This window comes from Cornus florida, unplaced genomic scaffold (assembly GCF_030987335.1).
Source record: "Cornus florida cultivar Cherokee Brave unplaced genomic scaffold, ASM3098733v1 CherokeeBrave_3.0.0_Hap2_Chr09, whole genome shotgun sequence".
NCBI lineage: Eukaryota > Viridiplantae > Streptophyta > Magnoliopsida > Cornales > Cornaceae > Cornus > Cornus florida.
In genome coordinates this window covers 29,598,067-29,617,744 of record NW_026775579.1, presented here as the reverse complement: position 1 = coordinate 29,617,744, position 19,678 = coordinate 29,598,067, and the positions used below count along the sequence as shown (strand labels likewise).

Here is a 19,678-nt window from a genome sequence, read left to right as displayed (position 1 = left end):
TCCAAATTTAATATATGTTAACCAACATATTAAAACAAGATTTTCTACCATGCCACAATTCAAATCAAAGTTATATATCATCATGAATTTTAAATCTTATTCAAAGAATTAAAAATTACTAACTTTCTAGATTTGATACAAGGTACATATATAAATTGTATAATCATGCTAAACACTCAATACAACACACAAAAAAGCCTAAAATATTCCCTACCTCCATTGGAGACGAAATCTCAAATCCCCACCAAAATAAATCGGCTCCGAATCCGACGAAACTCCTAGGTTTTGTCGGGGACAACACCACGAACATGAATCCCAAGGAAGCCCCATCAAAAACACAACTGACTTCAAACCCAAACTCAAGAAATGGCCAAAACGAGATTCCAATCGGTTGGAATCGAAGGCCTCGCCGAGGGGAACAATAAACACTAAGGCATTATGGTATTTCATTGAAAGGAAGAAGCTTAAAAGAAGAGAGACAAGATGGCAGCCATGGCTGCCTCTAGATCTGGCCAAGAAAGAGGAGAGAGAGAGCAAAAATCTGATTTTTCACTTAAAGGCCCCCTATTTATAGAAAAACTCAAAAAGTGTCCCGAACAGGCCCCGCCGGGTCCAGAAAAGTGAAATCTAAGCAGACACGCTCAAACGGAAAAACTCTATGAACAAAAAAGATTCCAAATAAGAAAATACGAACAACAGAAGAAACGGCGTCGAAAACCAAGTCCGGACGAGAGAGTTATGCCCAAAACAAGTTTGGCGCAAACCGAGGCCAAAAACCCTGAAACTGGAAACTATCGTCCAAGAGGAAATTCTAAGAGTCCAAAACTCGACGAAATGTGAAAATAAATCCCATACGAGGATCCAGGCTCAAAACAAGACATTGAGCAATAACTTTCATTTATTGCACAATGACCCCTCCAAAAAGTGAAAACTGCGAAACTGCACCAGAATGAAAATATCTTCCAAAATATATTTTCTTAGATACCCCTGAAATAAAATATCTTCAAAAGATATTTATGAAAAACACCCCAAGAAAAGAAAAAGTTTCCAAAGAACTTTGCATTTATGCCCCTATGGACACTGGGAGCAACCAGAGTACTTTCTTACAAAAGTAAAGATACGTATCTCATAGAAATCATTGGGAATGAAGATACGTGAAGTCAGAAACCAATTCCGAACACAAGAAGTGTGGTTATGTAAACAGAGTGACAAATGAGGAAAAGACGGAATAGGGAAAAAGACAAAAAGTGAATAGTGTCGAAAAACGAAAAATGTGAAAATGACTCGGTCCTCAAAGGAAGTTATCAATACAAAGAAAAGAGTCTCGGAAATCACTCCAGAGCATTCGAGACAACACTAATCAACAAGAAACCAAACTCAGAAGGGAAAAGACAACGGAAAAAATTTATCCGAAAAATCCGGGTCATTACATGTGTATGTTAGTTGTTTATTTATTTGATGTGCATTTTAAATTTTGTTTATCTGCTTATTTGATTAATTGGTTTATTGTTTGTTTGGCTTATTTGGTTTAATTTAATTTTATGTTTATGTGTAATTGTTTAATTATTGTATTTTGATTTACATTTTATTTATGAATGGAAATGGACAGTAATGGACCAACCGTTGGGGGTCACATGGATTACTTAGATAAGGGAGTAGATGGGTACGAGTAATACCCATGGATGTTTATACATGTATATATAGGTATATATGTATATGGGAATTAGTTTAATTATTAGTATATATTAATAAATGAATTCTATTTTTATTCATTATTTAATGTGTAATTGAATTCTAGTCGTATATTCTCATGGTTTGCCGACTTATAATTTAGTTTGGGGTTTAGAATTAGGTTTTAGTGGAAGCTTATATATATACTGTTTTAATCCGAGTTAGGGTTTAGACGTATATTTATATATTCTTGGTTACGTCTGTTAAGGGTTAGAAAACCCTATTCACGTAATAGTTCTTGAGAGGAAAAACATAGTGGAGCTTATGAGGTAAAACAAAGGGAAACTGAGAGAACCAGTTAGGATTTCGGTCGTGAACTGAAGGTATTACCAAGGAGGAAGGAATGGTTGGCTTGTGGGATTGAACCCGAGCAGTAGGAGGGATTACCTGTAGTCGGCAGTCGTCGGAGAATTTAGAGACGACGTTAAAAGGTTTCAAACCGAAAAAAGGCAAGTTCTATTCCTAACTCTCTCTCTTTGACTTGTGTTCTTTACATGCCTAAAGCAATTCTAGGATTAAATAAAAGATAAACTAATCTGGTTTGCATGATTAGATTCAAGTAAAACAGTATGTGTATTCATGAAACGTAATTGCTTGATTTTAAGCTTTCTATGCATAATTCATGTTTCGGTTGATGTCGGTTAACGAATAATGAATTTAATTTTTTCTAGAACACACTGGACCTACTTTAGACACCTATGAACTTTGGGAATGGAGGAGAGATGATCAGAAAGTCAGAAATCAGTCGGCGTCGGAGAAGACAGAGGCTAGGAAGAGTGGAGGCGGCTCCACCTTTCAATGGAGGTGGCTCCATTGGAATGGAGCCGGCTCCATACCTTATTGGAGGCGGCTCCATGTGGGTGGAGGAGGTTCCATACTTTTTTGGAGCTAGCTCCATCAATTTTCCTTCAGTTTTTATTTTTTATTTTTTTTGCTTTCCCGTGAGATGTTTGGTTACGGGCTTGGATTTTGGAGTTTCCGGATGCAGGTAGGAGGTATATTAGGGGTGTCCAATAATGTCTAAAGCCATATTAAAACATCCGAAGGTAGGTTAATACATAGTAAATCAATAGATGTTTATAGCTTGAACGATAGATAATTTTTAAATAAATTGGTTTACTGTTTGGGTGCGGATGATATTAAATTACTAAACCTTGGTTTCGCCATTCTCTGTGAATGATTTTACAGTTAATCATGTACCAATGGTGGTAGATAAGTATGTGAATTAATATATTTTTATTATGCTTATCATGGATTAATGGACGGTTAGATTTATTATCTGCATTTTTAAGTGTTGTATAATTCTGTATCAGTGGTTTAGGAAGAGCATGATAATTTATCTATTTTTATTATGTTTGACATCAAATTAATTGATGTATACATTTAATTAGATTTATCAATTACTGTACTAAGCATGTTAATTTATATATTATGTTTAGGGGAAAAATCACCGAACCCCCCTCTACTTTCATTTTCGATCAAATTGCCTCCACTAAAATTAAACACCCCCATCAACTTTAAACCGTCATCACATTGCCCCATTTTCGTTTAAACCCGTTAACCTGCCATGAAATGACAACTATACCCCCCATAATATTATATGAAATTTAAATACAAAATAAATGTTTTATTTCTAAGCAACAAAATGCGGTCGTATACCCTTTTCAACCCCTTGTCTCCCGCCAAACACACCACAAAATACCTAAGGTAGAGAGCGACCAAACCCCTTTGGAAAGACAAATTCTCCGGCGACCAAGCTCTGACTCGAGAATCTGACAAAATTCTCCAGCGAAGGGTCTGGATTCTAGCAGCGATTGGGCCGTGGAGAGGAGTTTTTGACGAGTGATTTGGGATTCGGAGACGATTGGGCATGGAGAGGAGTTTTTGACGAGTTATTGGATGCACTAATCAGCAAATTTTGAAGCAATTGAGCAAAAATAGTTTTGATTATGGAGGATTTTATTGAAAACAGTTCGTCTTCGTCGGAGAAGTTTGCACCCAAGTTCCATGCATTGGGGTTTATTGAAATACTGATCACTAATCACAGTGTGTATGCCCTCGTCCGGTGTGCTCGTTGTTTCATCGCCGAGAACACCTTGCTCACTGTCGTTCCCGCGCCTCCATAATAAGCTTCGTTCCGAGCTTGCCGTCAGCCATTCATCCTTGCCCATCGTTGTTTTCCGTCGCTGCAACTTGTCGTGCTTGCCGTCATCCTTCTTGCTTATAGCCTTTCACCAGATTCATTTGACGCTGGTTAGTTCCATCATCGCTGGTAGGTTCTTCATTGCTCCATATATTGCAGCAGCTTAATACAAAATGGGAAAGCAAATTGGAGTGGGAAGTGACCATATATTGCAGCAACTTAACAAGAAAAAAAAAAATAAAAAATAAAAAGTTCCACCAACGTCTCTTTCCTTTACTTATTTGTCACCATTGTTCCCTGCATTTTGGTGTTATGGAAGAAACAGAGATGGCGTTGAAGTTCAGTACGATCACCTCCGGTGGAGGGTTCTCTTGTGGGATAGTGATGAACAACCATGTGCTAGGGTGGTAGTAAAATTGGAGCTGAGATTCAAAGCCAATTTGGGAATTTCACAATGTTGAGTTTGGTTGCTGATGAGTCTCATCTTGTGGTGTAACAAAGTCTGGGACTTTGATCTGTAAAGGAAGGAAGATGCATCTGCACAATTTTGAATCAGTAAAGAAACTTATATTACTCTTCACTTTCCTTAATTTTCTTAGAAACCAACCAAAGGATTAAGTAAAATTCTTTAAACCAAAAAAACAAAAAAAAAAAATTCTGATCACCATCACTCCTTCAGCTCCTCCGGCGAAAGAGTATAAAAATGGTATGTAATTTTGGGTTTCATGGACTGAGTATAAAAATGGCTGAAGGTACGTCAATGGAACAAGCTTGAGAGAGAAGAAAAAGGGAGAGACCAGAAAGCTTTACCATTATCAAAACCAAAAGCTTCAACAACATCAAACTCCATGGATGCTGGCCAAAGCTCAACTACCAATTTTTGTTCATTTCAGATATCTTATCCATTGGTGGAATTAGATTCTCGGCATAAGATCTTGGATTTCTTAATCAGCAGGCGCCCCTTTTATTTAACTGACTTGTTAATCAGAAGGTGCAGGTTTGGCCCATGCTTGCTTTGTTTCTTTGATGGGTCTGGTTTTAGAAAGAAATGGTAAAGAGAGAGAGGGACGAAGAGGAAGAAGATTACTGTTTTAAATTTAATACCTTGTTTAACCCTACACGGTGACATAGAGGACAGGGAAGGGGTATTTTAGAGAAATTTTTTTTTTGAAAAGTCCGTGTTAGTCATGCACTACTAATGGGTTTGAACGGAAAGGGGGCAATGTGATGACAGTTTAAAGTTGAGGGGGGTGTTTAATTTTAGTGGGGGCAATTTGATTAAAAATGAAAGTTGAGGGGGGTTCAGTGATTTTTTCCCTTATGTTTATGCTTATTATGGATCAGTTGATATGTACATTTATTATTTGTTTTATAAACTGCTGGATGTCTGGATTATATGCACCGGTATGAGATGGTGGCATACTAAGGATGGATTAGTTTCAAAATACTATATCTTACTTATACGGAATAAGGGAATGGATTATAAATATAAAATCCTACTTATATTTAAGTCTGTGCAACTGAATAAGCTGAACGACTAACTGGATTTCTTTTACATTTATGGATTAGTTGATATTTACATTCGTGGTCTGTAATGTCAACTGCTGGATGTATAGATTGTATGCACTAGTATGGAACGATGGCATACTAGGGACGGATTAGTTTCAAAATACTACATCCTACCTATACAGAATAAGGGAATGGATTATAAATATAAAATCCTACTTATATTTAAGTCTGTGCAGCTGAACAAACTGAACGACTAACTGGATTTCTTATGGATGAATAGGATAGGACTTTAAATATATATTTATGGTACCGCGATATGAGCTTGAGTCTTAGAGTCGACGATTAGGGAGCGTATATGCAATAGGATGCGTAGTTGGCTATGTTGGTTGAGGTATACCCTGTTAGGTTTAGGTACTCATGTCCACTCAGGTGCGTTTTGCATGTTGCCTTCTTTTCAGGTTGAGACCCTCTTCATAGTCCAGTGAGAGTCCCGCAGTGTGGATATATATATGTACGAACTACATACCTATTGTTGAGTTGTTTAGGATGTACATGCGTATCAAGTCTCTGTTCGAATTGTAGTAGGATAGAACTTATTCGTAGGCTTGACCCACTTCTATTTTTCAAGTGTTCGACAGTTCCAGTCCCTGGCTTGATCGTGCTGAACAGAGACAGTCACTTATTCCTCTGACGACGTAAGATCTCATTTCATGTCTTAGCTTTGGATTTTAGTTTCAGTTTTATCTTTACTGTTACTGAATGGATTTCTGAGTTGTTAAACTATTGGAGATTTTGGATTGTTGGATTTTTGAGCATTTAATTATATTTTAGAATTTTTTCAGCTTTTAATTATTTATTTCTTAATTCATTTTGTAATCTGTGTTCATTTAAATATTAATTGTTTGATATTCCTTCGGGTTCGGGCTTAGGCCTGATTAACCCACGTCTCGAAGTCGAGGGGTATCACAAGGAACCAATTTCATGATGGGCTAATCATGGTGCTTCAATACTAATGTTACAAGCTTTAACATTCAAGTTGTTTCTGCAGCCCGTATCATCATCTTGTAGCAAAATAAATTGGATTACAAATTCTCTTAGTTAAAGCATAAAAAAATAAAAAATAAAATAAAATAAAATAAAAACCCAAATTGACTACAAGTAGAGCTATGGATTTGGTCTTTGTATATTGCTAGCTAACCTCCGTCTCATGTCAAGAAAGAAGAACGAATACAAGAAACGCCTGGCAAAGTATTAGGACCTGTGTAGGTTCACTAACTAACTACTTTTAAATTTTAATCTCTTCAACAAACCTTTTGATGATATTTTTCTACTACTTAATGAATTTTTGTTAAGTCGTCGTTAATTTATTTTCTTTAATAGATGGTGATAAGTTTGATATTAATGGTAATATTCTTGGGAAACTTACAGAACTTTCTATCAATAAGTATTTTGAAACAACATAAACACCATGAATAACCAATCCAATTCAGCATCCCCTCGCAACATTATCCACTTTTACATTCCTTATTTTTCCAGTCATAATTAATATGAATTCCCACAAAAAATTAGAAATAAATTGTCTATTAGCAGTAATTAGTAACAACTAAAAATGATACTAAAACTTAAAAATGAGATAGACATGTTCACTTTTTTTCAGACTAAGTGACCACATACATTTAGACCCAAAAGCATCAACCACTTTAAATCCTCATTTTTCATAAGCATCAATTCCAACAAAAAAAAAAAAAAAAAATTATATTCAACAAAAAACCTATTAGCAGGTACCAATAATAGCTTTAAATTCCTTATTTTCCAGTTATAAATTCCCATAAAAAATTTCAAAGAAAATCTTCCAACAATCATTGATAACAACTACCAAGCAGTAAACCTAAGGTCAATGATTAACTCCCACATAAATTTGTCATCATTAAGTCATTACAATAAAACACTCACTGTTTTAGTTAAAGTAATATTAAGCATAAGTAATATCCAATAGTCAACCACAATGTATGTGCCCCATTTATAGTAGTCATAATAGCCACCACCTTCACCAATAATGTCCAATAGTCAACCACAATGTATATATATGCCCATTTTAAAATTTTCATTTTCTAGTTATCTTTAACATTAATTCCCATAAAAAAATTCAAACAAAATTCCCATTAATAGCAAATAATGACATTAAGTACACTGAAATGATTAATTGTTATAGTAGCGTAATGAGTGGACGCTTGCTTATTACCCAAAAGTTCAAGTTGTTGGGTAGTGCTGCATATTCACTAATTAAACTCCTTTCACTTTCCATCCAAATTCGATGTGGGATAAGTCCCACTTGTAACATTCTCTCCCACCCAAACCTGCGCAACGCTCTCATTGAGGTCGGACCACCTTGCTTACCCGGGTGGCTCATCCAAACGCCTTCCCGGCCGGGCACTTGGCGTGGGATCGGATCAAGAAATGAGTCTGGCTCTGATATCAACTATTATGGGTGGATGCTTATTCATTTACCCAAAAGCTCAAACTGTTAGGTAGTGTTGCATACCTACCCATTTAAACTCATTTCATTTCCCATCCAAATCCGATGTGGGACAAGTCCCATTTGTAATAAGTAGCCACCACATGCACACATTAGCACTATAACATTAACCAAGTAAAGCAAACATATTATACCAAATATTGTAAAATTTGTAGATAGTAAAAAGGTTACCTTATTTCAAGCTCAGTTTTCAAACTTTCAAATTCCACTCAAAATGCATAATCCCATATAGAATTTGTAACACATAACAACCACCACAATAGTACAATAACATTACTCAAATGAAGTAAAAATATTATATTAAACATTATAAAATTTGGAGACAGTAAAAAAAAAGGGTCGCCTTTTTTCAAGCTCACTTTTTAGACTTTAATTCCACTTAAAATGTATCATCCCATATAGCATTTGTAATACACAGCAGTCATCACATGCATACAATAGCATAATAATATTACTCAAGTGAAGCAAACATATTATACTAAATATAGTAAAATTTGTAGACTGTAAAAAGGGTTACTTTTTTCCAAGCTCGCTTTTTAAACTTTGAAATTCCACGCACAATACATCATCGCATATAGCATTTGTAACACACAACAGCCACTACAAACAAAAATATTAGAGGTCCATAATTAAGAATAGTACATAAGCATTGTTTAATACATTTACCTGATATCACCTTAATACAAAATATTATAGGTCTAAAATTAAGAATAGCAATAAGTATTTAATACATTACCTGATTTAATCTTCGTTGTATTGTTTAGGTTTAAAAAATAATAATCCAAACTGAAATTTAGATCGATTAACCGAAAAATCAATTGGGATTGAGTTATTGTAACTAACAATACTATCATAATACAACACATTACAGATAGTATATGTATGGTTTTAAACAATAAAAAATAACCAAATCGAACATCAGAAGACTGGACTTTGTGTTTTTTCTTAAAACAAAATGATTAAATAAATTAGGCTTTCAAAAAAATTTCATTACATGCTTCTGAATAACAAAATTGGAGTTGAATGGCATACCAGTAATGGTTTCTCCACCAACTACAGATAAAATTTACATTTTCCCGGGCTCACCGCACCACTTGCCCACCATTAAATCTCTTTGTTTGTTGAGGTTTAATAATAGATGAAATAAATCTTTTAAAGAGGTTATAATATATAAGGAAATGAAAATTTTTGCAATCTTCTTATTGGTTGGGGCCTAAGGCGACCTTCTAAGTCGCCTAGTGCTCTACTTGGTGAGAGTGATGGGAAAATGGACAAAGGGAAGAGGGGATGAATGGATGAGACATCTTATGCTTTGTTTGGTAGGTAGGAAGGACGAGGTGTGGAAAGAAAATAGAAAGAAATGAACAAACTTCCTTTGTTCGGTAGAAATGATACAAGGAAAGAAAAGATAATAAGAGGGATGTGTCATTCTTTATTCTTTACAAATTTTCATCCGTAAAAAAATGGATGAAAGAAAGGGGGGGGGGGGGGGAGGGAAATTAAATGCTATCATATTTTACAGAAGTTTTAAATTTCAATACTATTCTCTATGAATTACAATATTATAGATATTACTGGATATAATGGTCAAAACAATGTAAAATTTTAAATTACAATACTATTCTCTATGAATTACAATATTATAGATATTACTGGATATAATGCTCAAATCTGAACGGCGTTCTTTGAGATCTCAACCCCCCATAATCCAAGACCAACGGAATATGATCTAAAGTCACCCTAGCCAAAGCTACCTTAACAACATCCAGAAATTTCTCCTCTCAGTCCCCAAAAATATAAAATCTATCCAACCAGGAAAGAGTGGGCAAATTCCTGTTGTTAGACCAAGTGAAGATCGCACCTTCCAAAGGTAAGTCAATAAGATGGTGTCCATTAATAAAATCCAAGAACTGTGACATAACCACTGTCTATCTCATACCAAAAGATCTCTGTCGTAAACCTGACCGCATTAAAGTCCCCTTCAACACACCAAGGAAGAGGCCACATCCCCTATACAAGACTGAGCTCCTCCTAAAGGAGATATCTCTCACCATCACCCATTGGCCCCCAGAAAAAACCCATCTAAAACCTTAGTCCTCCAAATTAAACACACAATAGATAGAGAACCTCCCTTTCCAAATGTCCACTCGAGACAACAATCTCCTATCCCACATAACGAGGATACCACCAGAAGATCTTGTAGCATCCAATGCCACCCACTCCACAAACCTACCTCCCTAAAGACTCCTAACCACCCTATTCGACAAAGAGGCAATCTTCGTTTCTTGTAAACACACCATATGAGCCCCCTACTTTCTCACCGCCAACTTCACCACTTTCCTCTTATCTGGGTCATTTAGACCACGAACGTTCATCCTTTTCCCCCTCCTTCTGGACTTCTTCTTCACTTCCCCTACTCTCTCCTCTGCTGTCGCATGAAGAAGCGACAAAGCCTGTTCCTTGTTGCCCTCGAAAGAGATACCCAACAGTATACACTGTACAAATTACCACATTATACACAAAAACATAATATAAACAGAACAGATTAACAAAATAAGGTACAATTGAACAAGAAATACCCATGTATAAATCAATTAGGAACAATCTATGTTACATGGACTCGGATGCCCTCATTTTTGTAATTGTACCAAATTTATTCATCTTTTCTAATTGTCCCGGATTTCCTTCTTTTCTAACCGATGTGGGACTCGTTCAACTACCAAACAATCCCCCCCTTGCACAAGGCTCACGCCGGTGAATAGAATGTCACCGGTCCCTTGAACGAGGCTCTCCCTTGTGGATGGAACGTCATTGGCCTTCCTGTCCTCCCGTCAGCTAGGCGATCTTGGGTCCACATGCAGCTCTTTGGGACCTGACTCTGCTACTAGTTGGTGGGCTTGTGGGTATCCAACCCAAAAATTAAATACATAAAGTTTTCAATTATATTTTGAATGTTTTTAAGTTTCAAAGTGTGAAATTGATATTTAATATCTATATTAATATATATAACTTTTAGTTATATATTTAATAATAGATTTATATCAATATGATCAAATTATGTGAGGGCATTTATGTCATATCATATACTGACATATAAGTCATTGCAAAGGAATATACGGCTAACTTTTTCATTTTGTTGCAATTAGGGGAAATATGGGAATTCCACTTAAATATTTTGACGGTACTATGACCACTTTCGGCTAGGAAGTCTTTGTAATTTTTAGCAAACCGCAAGGGAGGTTGACAACAATTTTGACCAAAGTTCAATCAATAGTTGCAAAAGCCAAATTTATAGGGAGGTTAGAGTCCAATTTTTAGCAAAACACATGGGAACATGTTTTCAAAATGAGTGTGGTCGAAGTTCAGGTGTTGAGATAGATGTTCTATAAGGCACAAAAGGATAAAACTAAATCCAATTTCATTCATAAAATGGTTGAAGTAGCATACATTGGACATAACCAACTAAGTTGGTTTTGTCTTGTCATATGCTGCATAATGAAGATTGACTTGTTTTACATTAAGGGTAATGCTAGGGCAAGATGAAAACTAAGATTATTTTGTAACACTACCATAGATGAGGCAACATTTTGGGATATGGAGATACATTTATACACTCCGCTGGGAAAGTGGTTCCAACAACAACATTAATCGAATGGTGTGAGTTTTTGACGAGTTTTATGTTCTTAAGGCAATAGTCTTCATCGTCAACCCCTTTGTGGTCATTTAATGATTATCTTCACAAAAGACCAGTAGATGGTAGTTTTCTTTACCAATGGAAAGATGGATATTGTTCGTCATTTAAATGGGGCCCAGGATATATCAATTTTTCATTCCAAGTATGTGGATGGACCCGGTATACGGGCTCAAGTTTGAGCCTTAGAGTTGTCACTTTGTACAATATAATGCTAAAGGTTAGGACTGTCCCAAATTTCCCCTCTAAGCACTTGCGTAGGTGGGATAAGTATTGGGTAATGGCCTCTTATATGAATGGAGTTAAATGGTAGTAGGGGTAGAGATATTTGACACAACATGCTAACATGACATGGAATAAGTGGGTTTGGGTTTGGGTTTGGCTTAATTGTATTTGGATCGTAATTGTGCCGACCTGTATTGACACGGTAATTAAATGTGTCGTGTTCATGTTTGACCCATCAAGCCGTTTAACTAAGTGTCAGATAAACCTGTCGTATTCGTATTCGTGTTAAATGACTTAAACGTGTGTTGTCAAGTCATTTCGTGTCGTGTCAAGTATTGACCCATATATTAAATGAGTTACATGTGTTATGTTATGTAACGACCCGAACCCGAGGGTCCGAATCGCTAACCGGGTCCTTATCCGAATCCGAGATCAACTAGGGACAACACCATTCTTTCTTACGTCAATACATATTATACGTGTCATTCCAGATTTATAAAAAAAATAAGTAATAATAAATAAATAAGTAATAATAATAAAATAAGATTATAACTACAAAGTGTGTCAAAACGGTTTACTAACCCATCGAACCTTGTGGAGGAGTGTCGTCCACCACTTGCCATCCATATCCTGAAAAATATTAAATATAAGGAGTGAGCAAATTGCTCAGTAGGTGGTGCTTAAGATACACCTCTTGTAATTCCGTGAATCCAAATAATGAATAGAATAATAGAAAGTGGGGTCATGTGATGTGGGAAAATAATAGAACATTACTTTTTAAATTCAATACGAATAATACCGTCCATAAATGCAATGCTATGTATGTCGCTCCCCATTTCAAAAATCCAAATTCATCACTTTTCAAACTGTTAATATAACCCGTCTATTGGTGACCCCGTAGCGACACGAGAGAATGATTGGCTATTGTCCCTGACCCTTGGTACCCCCACGGCGTTATTTGGGACCTAGATAGCTCAACCACGGTAGGGTGTTTCCCTAATTCTATCTAGGTTATATTAACACCACGGCCCTTTGGTGACTCCGCGGCGACCAGGTTTTCATAAATCACTTAAATCAAAACTTTGTCCCAAAAATCCCCTCTTTCATTCACTTCAAATCATTTTGTTATTTTTCCATATCCAATGCTATGAATGCATGACACATGCTTGTCATTACTATGAAAATAAATAAATTTTCACTACACAATTTAACATGCTTCCACATAGCAATTTCTAGTAAGATATTAAGCATCATGGCGTGGAAATTTACATTAGGCATGCTTTTCATACAATTTAATTAATACATAAAATCATAGATTTCATTTACAATAATAAAATTATTTCCAAGATAATCAATTCAAATTAAGTACGTTAATTTGCATAATATCAACTACACACAAAATCATATACTTCATATACACAATTAAATCTCTTTAAAGTAAAATCAACACAAATTAACATGTTAAGATACTAATTAATAAAATTAACTCACAAAAGTGCAAGATTATATGGATAAGAGACCCCTACCTTAAAAAAAGAATTTTTCTCGCTAGATTATCAAAGCCTCAGACTCCGGCCTACTCTACAACTCTCGGCTCTCTCTCTCTCTCCTCAATCTCGACCCTCTCTGTATTTCTCGCGACTCACTCACTCTGTTTCCCTCTCTGTGTGTCTCGGCTCTCTTTCTCAACTTTTCCATCTCTGTTGCTCATACAATCTCAAAGCACATACACTCAGCATTTGAAGACTTTTCCACCGACACTCAACTGCTCACCATACCCCTTCCATCAGAAAATATCATCACATTTGAACCACAAGTACACTGGGTCCCACCACCATCTCTTTCTTTCCTTACATTTCCTTATCTCTTACTTGTCATTTCTTCTGATATCTCTCTCAACCAAACAACATCCCACGTGAACAAAACCAAAACAAAAAGAAAATTGGACCAAAAAGTTTTTAGTGGGCCTCGCCCCATTACTTTTCTTTCTTTCCACATTCTGCCGACCTGCCCTTTTCTACTTCAATTAGGTGCAACATAAATATATGTGTATATATATATATATATCAAATACCGCAACAACAAATTCAAACCATTAAAAAACTCTCCTACTGGGCCTGCCAAACACACCTTACCAAATGCTTCCTTCTTTCCTTTCCCATTTCGCTGCTCCATTTAGCAATAAGATAAGATATATATAATAATGAAACCAATTTCAAACCCATCAATTCCGTCCCCCTGCTCCATCATCACCGATATCTGCATACGGTTACATATCTCGTCAAAATCCACTAACTTTAATATATAAATAATTAAATAAAAAATTAATTTTCCAAAATCAACACTAACGAAATATTAGTAACCCAAAATCTTCAATTGCGCAGGTCTCCAATAAAAAAACAATAACTATAAATTATGAAATAATTAAAATTCTAAAAATTCCGGTTGTCACATGTTAGTTGTGTAATAATCGTGTCGTATTCGTATCAAGATTCTTGATACGAATGATAATAGTGTCGTGTTTGTGTCTATCCATTTAACTGGATGCCCATTTCTTGACACGACATGAACACGACCGATCAATGATAGTGTAGTGTATGGAAGAAAGTTTTAAGGACTAACAGGGATATCAGCAAAAGGTTGGGGGCTTTCAGTTATGGTAAAGAGATGTTGAGAATGCTATAGCAACTAGAATTCTTCGAAATTTTAGCTATTATTCTCTTCTTAGTTTTCTGGTTGTTAGTAGGGATATTTATATAATTAGTACTATCGCTCTATTTGGGAGGTAGAAGGATTCACTTTAGGATGAGTATTAGCCGTCTATAGTAATTGGGTTCAAATACTGAGTTATATATTTGTCAGTATTAATTAAATGGGTTACAGGTTAACTGAGTTAAACTGACACAATTAATTAAATGGGTCTCATTGGGTTAAACTACTTGAGCCCCAAAAAAATACAAACATGACACGATTAATTAACGGGTTGACAAGATTATGACAAGAACGATTAAGGTCAGCCCTGTGCTGTGTTCAAGTTGTATAAAATTTTGCCACCCTTACTAAGCCTCAATCACTTGTTATATATTTCTCACAATGAATTCAGACGGACTTGTTCCAATTTTATTTTATTTTTTCAGATAAGTTCCGTGATAGTTGGTTAAGTTAGTAATATGTTTTTAAGCCTAAGTTAATATCTTCAACTGTTGATATCACATAATTTCTTTCAAAAATGTTTGCTCTGTAGTGGTTGTCTTTCCCATAATGTTAAATGAGGCGACTCTGTTTCCATAAATTCTTCCCTGATATGGGTGTAAAACAATGAATACATGTGGATAGTGTGCAAAAAAGTTTTCTATCCGTTCGGAGGAAACATTTTATTCTGTCTCCAGGAACTCGAGTTGGCCGCTCAGTTTATCTTCTACATGATTGATGTTCTTTTGACCTTGTTTTTTTTTTCTTCACATAACTGTTGTGGTTTCTGCAAAAGTATAATAAAAAAGCTATAGCTAAGGATTAACTATGCCAGGAATGCCAATTTTAAACTTGCTGGAAAAAAGGGCTCTTTTCCTTGTATCTGGCTGCCAAACTTTGAATTTAGCTGCATTGGTTTGTTCTTTTGTTTTGAATTTAATGGGCTTCCATTTGCAGATTTTTGGGCTTAAAGCACTCGTCAAAAGTTTCTTGCCACATCGAGGAACTCTTGTTGGACACAATATTAACAAATTGTTGGATGTTTTGTTGCAAATGCTGCAGAAGGGAGACATTTCTGACTGTACAATCTCATGGTAGGATTGTTAAAGAAATTAACGATTTGAAAACTTCTAAACTAGCTACTTCCTTGCTCACTAAAGATTCATAGACCCCTACTGCTTTATTTATTTCTTTTAACTTCTTGGAGGATTGCTGAATTTCTAATTCTGCCTTCTGGTTATGCATCATGCTTTAATTTGCATGAAGCCACAATTCTGTCTTCGGTTTTAGTAATTTCCCATGCCGTAAGAAAGAATACAATATAATACAGAAATGAGGAAAAGGAAAAAATAAAGTTCTAGATTACTTTATTTGCTACCAACCTTTTGTTTTGCCTTTCTCATTTACTTGGTATAATGGCAGAAAACGGTGTTGTCTTGTGTTAAGATGCAAGTTCATGTTTAAGGTGCCAAGATTAAAATGCATATTTTCTGCGTGAATTGTTTGTGATTGTCCAACCAAGTAGAGGAAAATCGATTAAAAAAAAGGAACAATGATTGAGTGAGCAATAACACCAGGACTTATATGGTTTACCATCACTCCTACATGTTCATGCAAAATAATAAGAGATCAATCCACACCATACTTACATATTACGACATTAATTGACGGTCAATCAACACCAATTCTCGTTAGTTTACCGCAATTGAGCTACACTTCCATAGTTGGTTCTTGTACTACAATGTGTTGGAAACCCTCATCAACTAGTTTTAATATTCTTCATGAGTCTACCAAGGGAGGAAGAGGTGGTCTTATAGAGAGGATCGCTCGATCCACACAATCGCAATATAAAATTGGGTACGACATATTGTCCCACACTCTCACTTTGTAAGTCTCTTTTAGGGCTGCAAGTCTGTCGTTCTGAAACCAGCCTAACTGAACCTAGCCTGAGATTTTTTTGTTTTGTTTGGATATTTACAATTTCTTTAGAAGTGTGCAAAGGGGAGAGCAGCCCAAGAACAAAGGCAAGACCAAGAAAGTCTATTTACAGTCAGTCAATCAATCAATTAATCATCATCATCATCATCCTTGACTTAATCTCATATGAATTAGGTCAGCCACATGAATTCTCCCTCTCTAAGCTATTCTATTACATGCCAATTTACCTACTATATTTAGCCTTTTTAAAATCATTTTAAATAACCTCATCCCGTGTTATTTTTGGTCGTTCTTTCCGCCTCTTACCTTCTATTACAACTAACTTTCCTCTTTTAACCGGTGCGTCACTAGGTCTCTTATGTATATGTCCAGACCATCTAAGTCTACTAACAAATTTTTCTCACCAATGGGTTCTAGGTGTAGTCTTTTACTACCTAAGGGATCTCATTCTGTGCAATTGGATTAACATTTCTAGGTATAGTCTTTTACAACTGTGTAGTCTTTTACTACCTAAGGAATCTCATTTTGTGCAATTGGATTCACATTTTTTTTACGAGTAAGACATTATTCTCCATTATTCTCGTGTGTTACGTCAAACACTTCGCATCATTGTAAAAATTTATTATTGGCATTGAGAACCGGTCCTGTCTTTCAAAACAAAGTGTATATATATTGTTGGCTTTTACTCTTAATAATTATACAGCTGGAGGTGTTGCTGTGCAGTGCCAATGGCCACTAGACTGCTGCTGTTGTTTAGATTTATCTTTTGTACTTATATTTTTGTCAACATATTTATGTGAACAACCATCTACTATAAAAGCTTAAGTAATTGGAGAAGGTGTAAATTTAATATTTAAATCTTTCAACACGTCCCCTCACATGTGGTCTTTTTTTTAGTCCAACACGTGCGTTTCAATTTTTTAATAGTATGACAGTGAGGTTTGAACTCTAAACCTTGGCCTTTGATACCATGTTAGCAACCATCTGCTCCAAAAGCTTAAACTGTTGGAGAAGGTGTAAATTTAATATTTTAAATCTTTCAACAGTTTCTAAGTGAACCAAGCAGTTGTTTTTAATTTCAAGTGTTGGACCTTTGGGTTATGGTACACGCTGGCTACAGTTTCTAACTGAACCCAGCTTGTTTGGGCGTTGGCTTAGAGTATGTGCATTATAGGTGGTTCTAGACACTATAACACAATAGTGAGGAGAGGGGGAGAGAGGTACTACTTGACATAAACAGGTCCAGAATTTCTAGTTATGCTGCCCTTATTTATGGTGTATAGTTTACCTGGATAACAAAGTTGTATTACTTTCATTTATTTTACGCTTATTATGGGATTTTCTAGTGATCATGTTGCCCAAATTCAAAAGCCACAAGGGTTCTATACATGTGCTGTGCATTTTATTTAATGCAGTGAAACTGACAAGGCTCACATCAGATTAGCTGCTGCAAAAATCTGTTCTCCGGCTTTCAAGAAGATGGGATTTGCATATTTCACCACAGATCTTCCACCTCACAATTTCGGTGGCCAAGGTAAGATGATCTTTAGAATGTTGATTAAAAGTTGTGGTGGTTGTTTTTCAACTTCTGAAAATAACTAGAAGATGCAGGATCAGTAATATGGATGTGGACAGTCGATTATCTCCTTTCCTATTTCCTGGCCACTGGCTTATCTAGGATATTGTGTTTACAATCTTTTGGGTGCCTTGGGTTATGCCAAGGTCATTTACCTTATTCGAATAGAATGGATGTTAGGTTCTGTAGAGGTAGCAAAGAGGCATCTAGATAGAGTTCATCCTAAATTTCTTGTGTGGTGTGACTAGGAGCAGAAACATGAATTTTGAATAGGAGAGTTTCCTCCACTTCTTCAATGCTCTAATATGGGTCCTAGACTCCTAGTTGGACTGGTTTTGGTTTGTTAGACTTTCCTACTCGCAATGTGGCTCTTGATAGAGCTAGGTGGTGGAGAAGTATTCTTGTAGTTGATGCCAATAAGTGAGCTGTTGGGCCACAATGTTTGTGATGGCACCTTTTTCAGCCACCCAGCTATAAGAGTTGTTTCTTGTTTCCCCGACTTTTTTTCTTTTCTTACTTCCAACTGAGTTTTTCATCCTCCGAAACAGCCTTTCATACAACTTAGATCTACGTCTTTAAAAGCAAAAAACACCCCAGGATTTGGCCATGTCTTTCATAAAAGCATATAAAAAATTTGTTCTAACTTATACTTATCAAACAAAAATTGTTCTATCTTATATCTAATATATATGTTCTTGAATCTTGCTACGGATCTCTTGATCTACTGAAATATTTTCAAATTTATTTGAAGAAGGTAAGTGATTGCATTCATATGACATGGGAATGATTTATTTATTTATGATTATTAATTTTTTTTTGGTGGTTGTATTATAAACATGATTGGAAACTATTTAATTTTAATTTTCTTGGGGTTTTTTTAAATTTAATATTTCTTTACCTTATTATTTGAATTTTTATGTTTTATTATTTAAGATGTATTTGTGTAAGTATATTATGAAACGACAAATGCTCGAGTAGTCGAGTTTAATGCATAATCATTTATAGATGTTAGTCTACATTAAATTATTATTATTATTTTATTAAAGTGAATTAAAAAATCTGAAAAGTTGCACATAAAAATACACACACACGCATTCAACAACATCCATTAAACAAATATTTGCAGCTTTTACTGTTGACACCACCTTAAAACTATTTATATGCCATTACTCATAAAAACATCTTTAAATATTGAATAAAATCCATTGAGAATCATTAAAGCAGGCTTTTATTAGATTCTGGAGTTAAAAGTTATGTATCCTTTTGCTTCGGTGATCATTTGTGCTGTTGAAAAATTTCATTAATGCAATTGTCAATACTGTAACATAGCCTTTAATACACCCCGTGTCTGCAATGCCACCCCATGTCTTTACCCCTGTTAGCAGTCGCGATCGTGTTTAAATTCCTTGAGTTGAACTGTGTCGAGTTGGACTTTCTTATTTGAGACTTCTTAGCTGCACACTCCATGTGTGCTTGTGTATGGAAACGTCATACATTTGATTAATGCCCAGTTTGTTGAATTGTTTTTGATCCTTTTGTAATTTGGTTTGTATTTAATAGTTTCTTTTTGTATGTGACAAAATTACTGAAATTGGTAATCGAATCAATTGATTAAAGAATTGAGAATACACTGTTATA

The 19,678-nt window shown here is 35.5% G+C and overlaps 1 long non-coding RNA gene across 1 annotated transcript; it reads right to left on the bottom strand.

The window, feature by feature from the left end:
* Positions 1-7,514: 7,514 nt before the first annotated feature.
* On the bottom strand, positions 7,515-13,612 carry LOC132273643 (uncharacterized). The gene is made up of 3 exons (XR_009470203.1): positions 13,362-13,612; positions 12,418-12,465; positions 7,515-10,414 (listed from the first exon to the last, which is right to left on the bottom strand). It is a non-coding gene; the product is annotated as an uncharacterized LOC132273643 (long non-coding RNA).
* Between the last annotated feature and the right edge of the window lie 6,066 nt (positions 13,613-19,678).